Source organism: Scleropages formosus, chromosome 6 (assembly GCF_900964775.1).
Source record: "Scleropages formosus chromosome 6, fSclFor1.1, whole genome shotgun sequence".
NCBI lineage: Eukaryota > Metazoa > Chordata > Actinopteri > Osteoglossiformes > Osteoglossidae > Scleropages > Scleropages formosus.
Window position 1 is genome coordinate 7,897,197 of NC_041811.1, and position 12,359 is coordinate 7,909,555.

Genomic DNA, 12,359 nt, shown 5'->3' on the forward strand with positions numbered 1-12,359 from the left:
AAATAAAAACAAAACACACGTCCAATACGAATTCTTTATTTAGTACTGCAGCCTAAGCTTCAGGAAAAGAAGTCAGTGAATGAAAATCCCTTGATGGGGGGAACTAAAGTTGATAATCTCTGCCTCAGATTAACAGCCCGTTAAGATTAAATGTTTGAATAAACACGAGCACGATTTTTAAAACACTTTGAATTCGTTATCCTCTCTCTTTCTTCGGCTCAGTGACAGCGATTTGGTGTGACTGTTGTAATTTTTTTCCTCGGAGACTATCAGAACCTTAATTGTATATGTACCCTGAATTACATGTGGACACAGCGCTGCACTATACTGACTGTATAAATTTGTCTGTTGGCGCCAATGAAGAACGAAGTTTCCTCCTGTACATATATCTTTTGGTTAAGCTATTTTTGTAATGTAATCCTTGGGGCTCCCATGTACTCCAGATGGTTACAATAAACAATGTACAGTTATTCCATCATGTCCTGAGTATTTCCTTACAGTATGCTTTAAAGAATGAGTAGAAAGAACTGGTAAGACATTGATAATAACGTTTTGGCTTTCTTCCCAAATATCACTGACAGTGTGAATGTCATTAACATATACACTCATCTTTTATATAAAGGGATCTCATACAGCAAAAAAAAAAAAAAAAATCTGCCATGACTTCTGATGATATAAACCAGTCATTATTTAGTGTCCCAATATTAATTTTTTAAATTTATTCATCTTGTAATTGATAATACTACTTTTTTAATCTGTCTCGATTTTTGTTTATCTGGTTTACGGCAAGGGGGGCGAGGTGGTGGAGTGGGTTTGGCCAGGTCCTGCTATCTAGTGGGTCTGGGATTCGAGTCCTGCTTAGGATGCATTGCAATGGACTGGCGCCCTGTCCGGGGTGTGTCCCCTTCCCCTCCAGCCTTGTGCCCTGTGTTGCTACGTTAGGTTTCAGTTCGCTGTGACCCTGCTTGGGACAAGCGGTTTCAGACCCTGTGTGTGTGTGTGTGTGTGTGTGTGTGTGTGTGTATGTGTGTGGTTTATGACATCCAGTCTGTTCCAACACCATTCAGTCTGACACAACAAACTGAGACTGTATTTGAAAATTGTGCCAAGCAGTTATGTGAGAGAGATTGTAAGATGCACTGCATTGTGAAAACTGAGTACCAATACGTTCAGTTCCTTGCTGGAATTCCATGGTCTCACTCATATGTTTGTGCTTCGTAATTTTACGATGACCTTCGGAGAGACTTGGAATGAATTGGAATTTTCTCCCCATAAGAAATAATGGAAAGAATAATTTTATTTCCTACTTTTTTGATATTCAGTTTGTTTTCAGGGACAAAGTGAGACCAAATAACAGAGCAAATGTATATATACCCTGTTTCATACAATTGACTTATTTTTCAGTACAATGGCCAGATATGTGGCAATTTTATTTCCACACCAGGTGATATTCTATACAATGGTTTGTGTAGGATGGTTTTGTCCGACCTCTTGGAATACAGAGAAACACTTTGATTATCAAACCCAAAAGATTTTTGTAATGGTTATCAGTCAAGTTAAACAAAGTTCTGCCTAAATTTTGCCTACTGTCATAAACACCGCGAAGCCAAATCATTAAAATTTCTCCTAAAAAGTTTGAAAAGTCAGTGTAAAGTGCTGGAATAACCTATAACTTAAAAAAAAGCCTTTATTTTTCAAACTTATTTAATTTTTAAAGTTCTATTTTTTGTCCAGACAGCATTTTTTTCCCTTAAAAAACAATGGTAATTAGATTCCCTCAAATGGGAATTTAGTTAACAGGGTTATTTCCTCGAAAAAATTAACCCCTGCTATTTTACAAATGGGTATATAGTTACATACTTTTACTTTTTACAAGGGAAAAAAATTATAAAATTCATAGAGTACTATGTTTACAAAAAGAGAAATTAAGAAAATAAAGCAACGTCTGCAGAGGATTATTGGTCCCACGTTCCATGTCAGACAATAAGGGCATGAGCTCAGCTGAAGGTTTCAAGTTATTGTTTTGATTTCCATGGAAACCTAGCACCCAAATGCCCCCAATGTCTCAGTGCAGGGTTTCCCCCACCGAGGGCTAGAAGCAACGTTGCGAGCAGCAGACTGAAAAGACAGGCCTTGAAGTGTGACACGTGGACATCTTGAGGGTCGGGATGAGTTGAAACTCCGCCTGTCTTCCCGTGAAAGAGGACTCAGTTCCGCTGGACCGGAGGGGAAGCCAAGCAAGACTGCAGGTCAGTCGCTGCCGTTGAGACCCCTCAGTCCTTCCTTCTTTTTCTCCATCATCAGTTTCTGTCACGACCTCAGGGGTGGAAGTCTCAATGGCCACCCGAGGCAACAGTACACATAGCCCCAACTGATCTGATGACCTGCTCCCAGCCCTATAAAAGGGCTGAGGTTACGTGGGTGGTTGCAGATTCTTAATCAGCGCTTTACTACTCTATTGCGATTTCTCTAGTAATACGTATTCAGTGACTTGTTTCCCAAATTCTGCTCCAGCCCCATGCTACTGTCCTGCGTGTTACTGTCCAGATCTCGTACTCCACCTCAGTCCACATCGTCTCCGTGTATTAGTCTCATGCATGTACAGTCATTCCACTTATTGTTAAAACACTGCTTTGGTCTCATTGCAAATGCTCAACATCATAAAACGCCACGTCTTCATTTAACAGGATAAAATTAGTCTTAGATGAAGACACTCAAAAAACAGTTAAACAAAACATCATGTGCAGCATTAGAATAGTCCCTTTAAATCAGGAATTAAATACAGTTCCGATTCCCAAAATTCAAGTGATTAGATAATTTCTTGTCCAGATTGTTCATAACTTTTAACCCGAAACACTTCTCTGAAATAGCCAGTCTAGTGTTACGACTCAAGTCCTCATAAGATCTAAGCCATTTCACCATGAGTTGTGTCTTCACTATACAAGACCTGGACTTCCCTGACACATTTACATACATTTGCATTTATTCATTCGGCAGACGCTTTTCTCCAAAGCGACATATATCTCATAGAAAATACAATGTGTGCATTACATTAGGAGAAAAGATCACTTGCGTGATTTTTAAGTGCAGATAGTTTGTTTCTTACCACCATATGAACCAATGTTCATCACACGAGTGGCTGCATAAAACTTTATCAGAATATCCATGATTCCTGATCACCTTCCTATTAATATCTTTTTTTTTTGGGATATGCATAAAAATTTACGCACGTTACAGGAGTAGCTGCGTAAAGGCTTATCCGGGCATGATCTTAAAGTTATGTGCATGAACATTTTTAATAAAGTAGAATTTCTACATTTCTAACAAAGTTATGAAGAACATGTACACCTTACACGAACTTAAGAGATCATGGGCGAAGTGAGTCTGGAAGAGATGAGTTTCCAGACCCTTTCTAAACACAACCTGACAGGGCTCATCCCAGTTCGACAAAGAAGTGGGCAGAATTGTCTGGGCTTATCACGGTCGGGCGCGTTGTGTGGGCCTGCTGCGTTTGCATGCACATGTTTTAAATAGAACCACGAGTGCAGTAAAACACGGCACAGCCTGCCTGTGTAAATGCAACATGCGCCGCAGGCCAACCGATCACAGTAATTACAAACAGTTTGTAACAGAGCGCTGTATTTTCATCAGCCGTCAACAGTCCCTGTGCATCATACTGCCACCGAGCAGGATTTCTGCACCGCAGATGGAAAATAGAGGCAGAGAAGACATATTAAGAGCAGTGCCTGATGAGCACTGTAGTATAGTTAAGTCTTTGCTTGAGTAATCAGTAGGTTGTAGGTTCAAATCGTGCTGAAGGCACTTTATAGTTGTATTTCATGTATTTTATGTCAACTAGGTAGTCAAGTTACACTTCAGTCTTCATTAAGTGCGTTTAATCCTTTGAAAGACAGAATAAGAAGAGGTCCATCTTTCTCAGAATTGAACAAATACCTTCACTGGCACCAGTTTAATTCAAATTAAAAGGTGGAAAGCTCTGTGAGTGCATGGTTAATGAGACAAAGTGTGCAATTCTTTTGCGATCATTTTCAAAATCTTTAAACTTCAGTCACTGGCGGAATTGTGCGGCGAATGGTGGCGACTATGTGGAAAAGTAAGTAAAGGCAATTAAAGAGCTGAGTTCGACCATTTTGAAAAAGTTATAAAGCCGTTCATTTTCGATCAACCCTCATACAATTCAGAGTAAACAAAGCGTAGTTCAGGACAGACTGAAAGCTCGAAATACAGGCACACAGTTATAGAAAAGCACAGTCGCTTTTTTGCTGGAACACATTAAACAAGCAGCTGCATCTGGAAATGACAGTAAATACAACGGCAACTGTGACAGATGCAAGTTTGTATGGTTATCAGGAGCGCAGGAGAGGAGTGGGTCTGAAAGAGATCTGTTGCGAGACCCTTCTTGAATGTCGAAAGGGATTCAGCAGCTCTGAGGGACACAACAGATATGAATAGTTCTCACTTTTTCGTAATGCTTAATTTCTCTCATACACGCATAAATAAAATATGATGTACAGGACAGTATGTATGTGTCTCTACTGATGCTGCTGTAGGGAGACTCAGAGTCGGTGTCTAGGGCATGTCTAAGCTGGTGCCAAGTGTCTTTATCCAAACCGTGTGGGATGTGTAATTTTGGATACAGGCTGGGTGAAGTTCCAAAGTTGGAAAGCCAGCTGTCTTTGGTTAGGGCAGAGGCTTGTTCTTTCATTTGATACCCAAGCAGAAATCTGCAATGGAAGAGGCAAGTGGTGGCCCCTCTGTTGGACCCTTTTGAATAGGGCTGAAGTGTCCAGTACTTATTAACTCCCTGGCTGTGAGGTTTTCATTATTAAAATCACCCCAGCCCTGCTTCAGGGATCAACACAACACACTGGTATTAAGATCTGGTTCAACTGCTGAGATGTGTTTTGACAGAGACCAGATGTGATTCCTTTGGGAAAGAATTCCATTTGGACATGCATTTTTCCAGTAACACAACTAAACCTAAGCATTTCAGGAGATTTATGAAATTTATTTGTACCACCCTTAAAAATAGTTTTATGGAATGTTCACCTGACATAGTCCTAAACTGTCCTAAAAGACAATTGAATTTTCATTACCACTGGATATAAAAAGTGCATTAAGGTGCAAAAGTTGTGTGAGCTACTCTACTGAAAGTTACGATATCTTTCGCTGAAAACTTTAACGGCGCGGCTGTAGATTACACTTAAATTTACATGTATTAATTTAGCTGACACTTTTCTTGCATTTGTCAGTGTTAAGGTACCTACAATTAGTCTACCCATTCATGCAACTGGGTAGTTCATCCATCCATCCATCCATCCATCTTCCTCCGCTTTATCCAGGGCCGGGTCGCGGGGGCAGCAGTCCGAGCAGAGTACTCCAGACTTCCCTCTCCCCGCACACCTCCTCCAGTTCCTCTGGGGGAACCCCAAGGCGTTCCCAGGCCAGCCGGGAGACATAGTCTCTCCAACGTGTCCTGGGTCTGCCCCGAGGCCTCCTCCCAGTGGGACAAGCCCGGAGCACCTCCCCAGGGAGGCGTCCAGGAGGCATCCGGAACAGATGCCCGAGCCACCTCAACTGGCTCCTCTCGATGCGGAGGAGCAGCGGCTCTACTCCGAGCTCCTCCCGGGTGACTGAGCTCCTCACCCTAACTACCCCTCCTCCGTGAACCGCCACCTTATCGTGGTGGAGGGGTTTGAGTGCCTGAATGAGTCCAGGAGCTATGTTGTCTGGGGCTACATGCCCCTGGTAGGGTCTCCCATGGTAGACAGGTCCTGGATGACAGACGAGACAAAGCGCGGTTCAAAAACCCCTTATGAAGGAAAAAGCAAGGCGTCCGTTTACCCCGCCCGGTATGGGGTCACCGGGGCCCCACCCTGGAGCCAGGCCTGGGGGGGGGGCTCGCATGCGAGCGCCTGGTGGCCAGGTCTATGCCCACGGGGCCTGGCCGGGCTCAGCCCGAAGCCATAACGTGGAGCCGCTCTTCGGTGGGCTCACCACCTGCCAGAGAAACCGTAAGGGGCCGGTGCATTGTGAGTTGGGCGGTGGTCGGGGCCGAGTGCCCGGCCGACCCAAACCTAGTAGTTCATTAGGGTAGTTCATTATTTATTTATTTTTATTTTTTACATGCAAAGATAACACATAAGCCTTTAGATCGTAGAGGAAATAAGATTACGTTTTGGTCATGCATTTGAATTTTGTAATGTAACTTCATGAAATTTCATTGAAACTAAATTGCCTTTTTCTCCTAGAACGTTGATCTAACCTTTATGCCCCCTACTGGACAGTGACAACACCAATGGGAGCAAGTTGAGCTCCATGAAGCTCCCTGAGCCAGAACTTCATCAGTACCATCTGTGCTTTTCCACTGATACAAAAGACCTGCATATTCTTCATGGCTGGTCTCCACAGAACCGTTCATAAACATGTCCAACTCCATTGGCCTTTAAGAGTTCAGGCCAACAGTGCCGACCCAGACTGCTTATTGAACCGAGGCAGGGTAAGTGCAGTGAAGGAGTATGTCCGGGCTGAACAGGACTAAATGGAGGATTATGACAGGCTCCTTGTGAGCACATTGCAAGTTTCTCATCTCATGTCCTCCACATCAACAGCCAACATGTACAGTAGATCTGTGGTTCTTTAAGGTTGTCTCATCAATCAAGGACTCCAAAGAGATGCTACCAGGAGAACACAAAGCAAGTTCAACTATCTGTCGACGGTGGATGCAAAAAAGGGTGAAAAAAAAATCTAAATAATTACAACATCTTCCAGAATTCATTAGATTTATGGTCCAGATCAAATGCTAACTTTCCAACACATATGTTTGGTCTCTTCACCAGCAACAGAAATTGGGTTTTGATAGATAGATAGATAGATAGATAGATAGATAGATAGAAGTTTATTCCAAGATTTTGTTTTAAGTATTTTTCCAACAGGGTTCACATACTTTCAAGCACCACTGCAGATGTGGATGAAAGGTGTGTGTGTGTGTGCAGTGATAAATGGTACTTTTTTCACAATCTTATAAATACCTCAGTAAACACAGTTCCAGACCTAATTACATTCAAATGAGTGTATGCTTGGAAGAAAAATCCTCTGAGGTCTCGGATGTTGCCTGCAGAGAATTTAAAGGTGAACGTTTTCCGGATCCATGTGTAAATACGGGGAGCGCATGTTTCATATGTCCATCTGGAATATAACATGGCCTAGAACACGTGCAACTGCTTGACATCACTCATAACTTAAGATATATTTATTAACAGTAATACTTTTCCAGTGTCATTTCACACATCGTCAAACATGGGTTTGAAACGAAATCTCCCAGGATCCTTACAAGACAGCTGTGCAAATATGTCAATGCAGAAATGCTCATTAAGTCAACTGAATGTCCTCGCTGGAGTTTCACTGCCCCAGAATGGAGTCTGTAAACGAGTGGAGGGAGACAGCTGAACAGAAACGCACTGCCCGCACCTTCAGATCTTGGATGCGGTGACAGCTGGCTGGACCTGAAAACGCGTGGGGGATTTTGGGCGATCTGTCAGTCCGCAGCTCCCCTCAGATACGGAATGGAGAAGAAACATCACACAGGGCGACAAACTTCCAAACACACCGTGTTTGTCACAACGCAGTGACAAACCTTCATTTAGTCATTCATCTGACACTTTTTCAAGGTCACTTGCAACGTTAGGTTTGTACTCTGGACAAGTGATTTACACAATTTGTACAGCTGGGTAATTTTTACCATATGAATTCAGAGTAAGTACCTTGATCAGGTGTGTTGCAGCACAAGCAGGGACTTGAACACAGGTACTTTAGCTGTAAGTCAACAGCTCTAACCAGTATGTCCCCTGCTGCTCTAAAATTGCTATGAGACAGGAAATACAGACAGAAGTGAATTAAATCTAGGTATTGAGGTATTCCATGTTACAGTTATATTGATGATACTGTCTCATTTGTATGAGGGACTTGAAGACCCTGCACCAGAGTCAAGCATCTCCAAAATCAACTGCCACTTGATATCGTGATCGCTTCTGGATACCATTCCTACAACATTGCAAGGTTGAGAAATAAAGATTTTTCTGAAAAAAAGTCTGAGGCCTTCAGCCACCTTCTTTTAAAGGTAACCATCTTTTACTTTTTTTCAAGGTGATTTACAATGTGAGGTTTGTGCACTAAGCTGCTTACAGTGATTTACATTTTTTGTAAATTGTAAATTTTGTGTTTTACATTAGGGGGTCCGGTGGTGTAGTGGGTTGGGCCGGATCCTGCTCTCCAGTGGGTCTGAGGTTCACTCCCGCTTGGGTGCCTTGCGATGGACTGGCGTCCCGTCCTGGGTGTGTCCCCTCCCCCTCCGGCCTTACGCCCTGTGTTGCCGGGTAGGCTCCAGTTCCCCGCGACCCCGTATGGGGCAAGCGGTTCGGAAAATGTGTGTGTGTGTGTTTTACATTATACAGCTGGGTAATTTTTACTATATCAGTGCCGGGTGAGTACCTTGGGGTTACTACAGCAGGAGGTGGGATTCAAACCCAGTTACTTCTATTAGAAGGCAGTGGCTTTCATGACAACATTACTGAGCTCATGACTCCCAGTAAAATTGTTTTTTTTTTATATTTGAGGCATTGTCATGTCTGTGATGTCAAACATAAAAGTGGAAAATAAAGGGCAGCCTGACATGTTCAAAAACATATTTGATAGTATCTCCACTGTGGAAACTCATTGCATTGCAGAACTCTCTGAGCGGGGTCAGGCTATACCCATAGTTCTACTTTACGAGTAAGGGAATTTATTTTATAATGAAGAAAAAACAGGCGTAAGGAGGGCCACCGAAGGCGAGAGACAGACACATTTTGTGCCATTCTGAGCGGCAGCAGTTAAAATGGGCTGCTTGTCTGATTAATTGTGCTCCTGTAAATCATTCTTGTTGGTTTTACAGAGCCATTAACTGAGGAATTTCCTCCTCCAGCTCGAGGGAATGTACCATTTCGTCAGTCCAAACGCTGTGCCGAATTTGTGATACGGGATGCTTCTGATTCTTGAATTAAAGACAATGAACTGAGCTGAACTTCATTCATTCTGCCACATGCCGTTCCAGTTTGGAAGTCAGAGAATCTTTCTTTCCTTGGGCTGGAGAATAAAGCTACACAAACAAACGGCAGGGTGAAACCCGAAGGATTCACTTGGAGATAAACGCATTAATAAATATAAAGATGCCGGTTAGCATTAATATACATCCATCCATTTCATTATCAATATCATCTTGTCCAATGCAATTTGGAGTCTACCATGGAAGCACAGGGCATGAGGTAGGGTATGCACTGGATGGGATACCATCCATCATAGTAAATCACACACACTTGTTTTTTGCCAGACACACACATACATAACAGACAATTTAGAGCTACCAGTCCTCTTGAAACATGTCTTTGAATTCTGGGAGGAAGCTAGTTCCCCCCTACAGGAAACTCATTTCAACCATCCTGCAAACTGGCATTAAGAGTTCTTAGAAAAATATTCTGAGAGTTGAAACACCCCATGTTTTGACCAAAAATTAATTTTTTAACATAAAAAAAAAAATTCCCATTCTCTCAAGAGCTTTACACCATGCAGCCACTGGTCACGAACTTCTGCTATAGACACCCCGCCAAGTGGATTGCTGCCTTTACACAGTTTTTCTGTAGCACCATTCCGGAAAGGTAACACTGCCGGAAAGAGAGAAGAGGTACTCGAAACCAACATTCCTCATGTCTCCAGGACGTGCTCATGCGAAGGCCAACCAGGACATTGGAGCAGACTTGCCCTATACTGAAACAATGGCCATTATCTTAAACCCTTAGGGGCCATCTGGTCGCCACTGGCCTGCATTCCTCAATGTCTTAACACTTTTGCCAAAACGACCATAAATCTGGCCTTTTCGTGATCACTTTTCTGGAAAACTACTGTTGCTCAGCCGGCAGTCATGAAGGCATTCCACAGACTTTCCACGTGGGCCACGTGTCCTGCAGACATGAATAGAGATGTGTCATAGACTTGAATGAGACCCGAGTTGAACCCATCACCTTAAGATCTACTGAAGGACACCATAGAGAAACTGCCAGTGTGGAAGGAACACACCCTTAGATTTTCCGTCCACACCTTTTCCACTCCTGTTTTCATGCGCTTGCTCCATGGTGGTGGTACGCTCTAAGACTTATAAGGTATTGGAGATAACATCAGTCAGAACTGCACCCCGCTGAGCAACTGTCAGATCAGAGTTGAAACAACACGCGTGTGTAAGCCCACACAGATCCACACGTGTCCACACAACACGTATCAGACATCCAGTCACACAAAAAATAGCCATGGAGACACTTGCTCACTCTTTTAAACAGAGCGACGCATGGAAACTTCCTTCAGGCACATAAGCAGTATGGGGCCTGGACCCCATAAAAGTTATAATTTTACTTGCACCAAGTCAGAAAGAATGCATTGCGGATTTGTGTGTGTGTGTATTTGTGCATATGTGAGTTCCTACCAGCGCTGCCCACCTGAGCTTCTCAAGGTAGTGGGCAAACACTTCATAGTGTTTGGCTCTGATCATCCATCAGAGCTGACTGAGCTGTCGCAGAGTTGAGGTAACAAAGAGATTTGTACCACAAATTGACTTGCCGATCTCTTCTGCAGCAGGTCCAGGAGATGTAGAACACTTGTTAGTTGCTTTGCTTTTACTCTTTTGAGCAATTTGTCCCCTACAGGTATTACCCAGGATGCCCAGGTGGACTGACAACTTTTCACTGGTTGTGTATATGTATCAAGGACGTGGACAAGATGGATGAATCCAAAAGTGCAGTTTATTTCTGGTGCCAATTTGTAGGACAATGGAAAACATGAAGCTCTGAAGACAAAACACTGGAGACAGCGCTACATGATGAGGATGACTGGGAGCAGATCTTCTGAAGCCAGGTGAGGTATGAGTATGCAGAACAGAATCCAGCAGGGACCGCTTGCACCTGTGACCCTTTCGACGTCCTCCATGATGAAGAGCGCTAACAAGCGGACTTGTGAGAATAGCATGGAAACAACCAGAAGGACAAAGTGAGGCTGCTGACCCTTCAAGTCTCTAAAGACCTTCTGGTGAACATCTGGATGCCACATATTTCCATTTGCTGAACGACACTCAGAGTGCAGCATTGGAGGGCCAAAGAGAGTCCCCAGTCCTGCGTCTTTTCCTATTTTTTTTCACAACACAGCTGCAATGCAATGGTTCCTTCTGCAACCACAATGAGACCCTAAACCATAAAAGTTGGCAACAAACAGATTGCTGTATTTTCAAAAGCTCATTAACCTTGAAAAAAGAGGTTTCGTTCATGGAGACATCCTCACAAGGTCTCATTTCCACGGTTTACTGTTCCGGTGAATGAGAAAATGTCCCCGCAAGATAAGCAAAAACATGCTGAAACACACACATACACATATATACACACATTGTGTGCAGACACAAAGAAACACAGAGCTTCTGTGCAGCGCTGCCATAAAATAACTTTGTGGGATGAACTGAAGTACTTGTTACGAGCGCCGCAAAATAAATTAGTAAGCAATTTTATGTTACAGTGTCAAAAAAATACTGTTCAGTCAGCATCTTAGTGTTATTGCTGGCATGACGGCGCAAATGAAACTGAGAAAAAAGAAATAACTTGAAGACTTGGGAGGTAAAATGTCGCAGTAGGATGGAAAGTGTGGTTTAGGCTTGGCTCGATGGAAACCCGCATCCAAGTGACGTTAGGTCATTTACCTCCGTGTGTCTCGGAGGTCCGTGATGAACTTCGTGAGGCTTCCTAGATTGAAACATGCAAAACCCATGACGTGTTTTTGTTTTTTGCCCTCTGATGACACCCTTTTCCCACGAAGGATCACAAAGAAACCTGAGCTGTCTATCACTGGCACATAGATTTGGGAGTGTGGTACTATTGCAGTCTCAGTTTCAGGCAGCTTTTAATTTAATATGCGCCACAAGGGTTCTTCTCAGGTAAGAAATTGCAAGGCTTTAAATTACAGATCTTTATTTGAGTCGCACCCTTTTATAATATCATATTAGCAGGGCATACAGTCTGCAGTGCTGTCAGGGAAGCTGGGCACAATTTCTTAAAACATTCAGTAGTAGTAATCATCATCATCATCATCACTGTCTTCGTCGTCATCGTTATACTACGTGGCTTAACAGTGTATACATGTGCCAACCATAGTGTGGAAAATAGATGCTTCTATTCCTTTTTCCAGATCTCAGCTCCCAGGAGGATCAACATTGTACTAAGTTGAGTGTCTTTGCATGTCAGCGTACCAGAAAACATGTGCTTGAGGGTAGT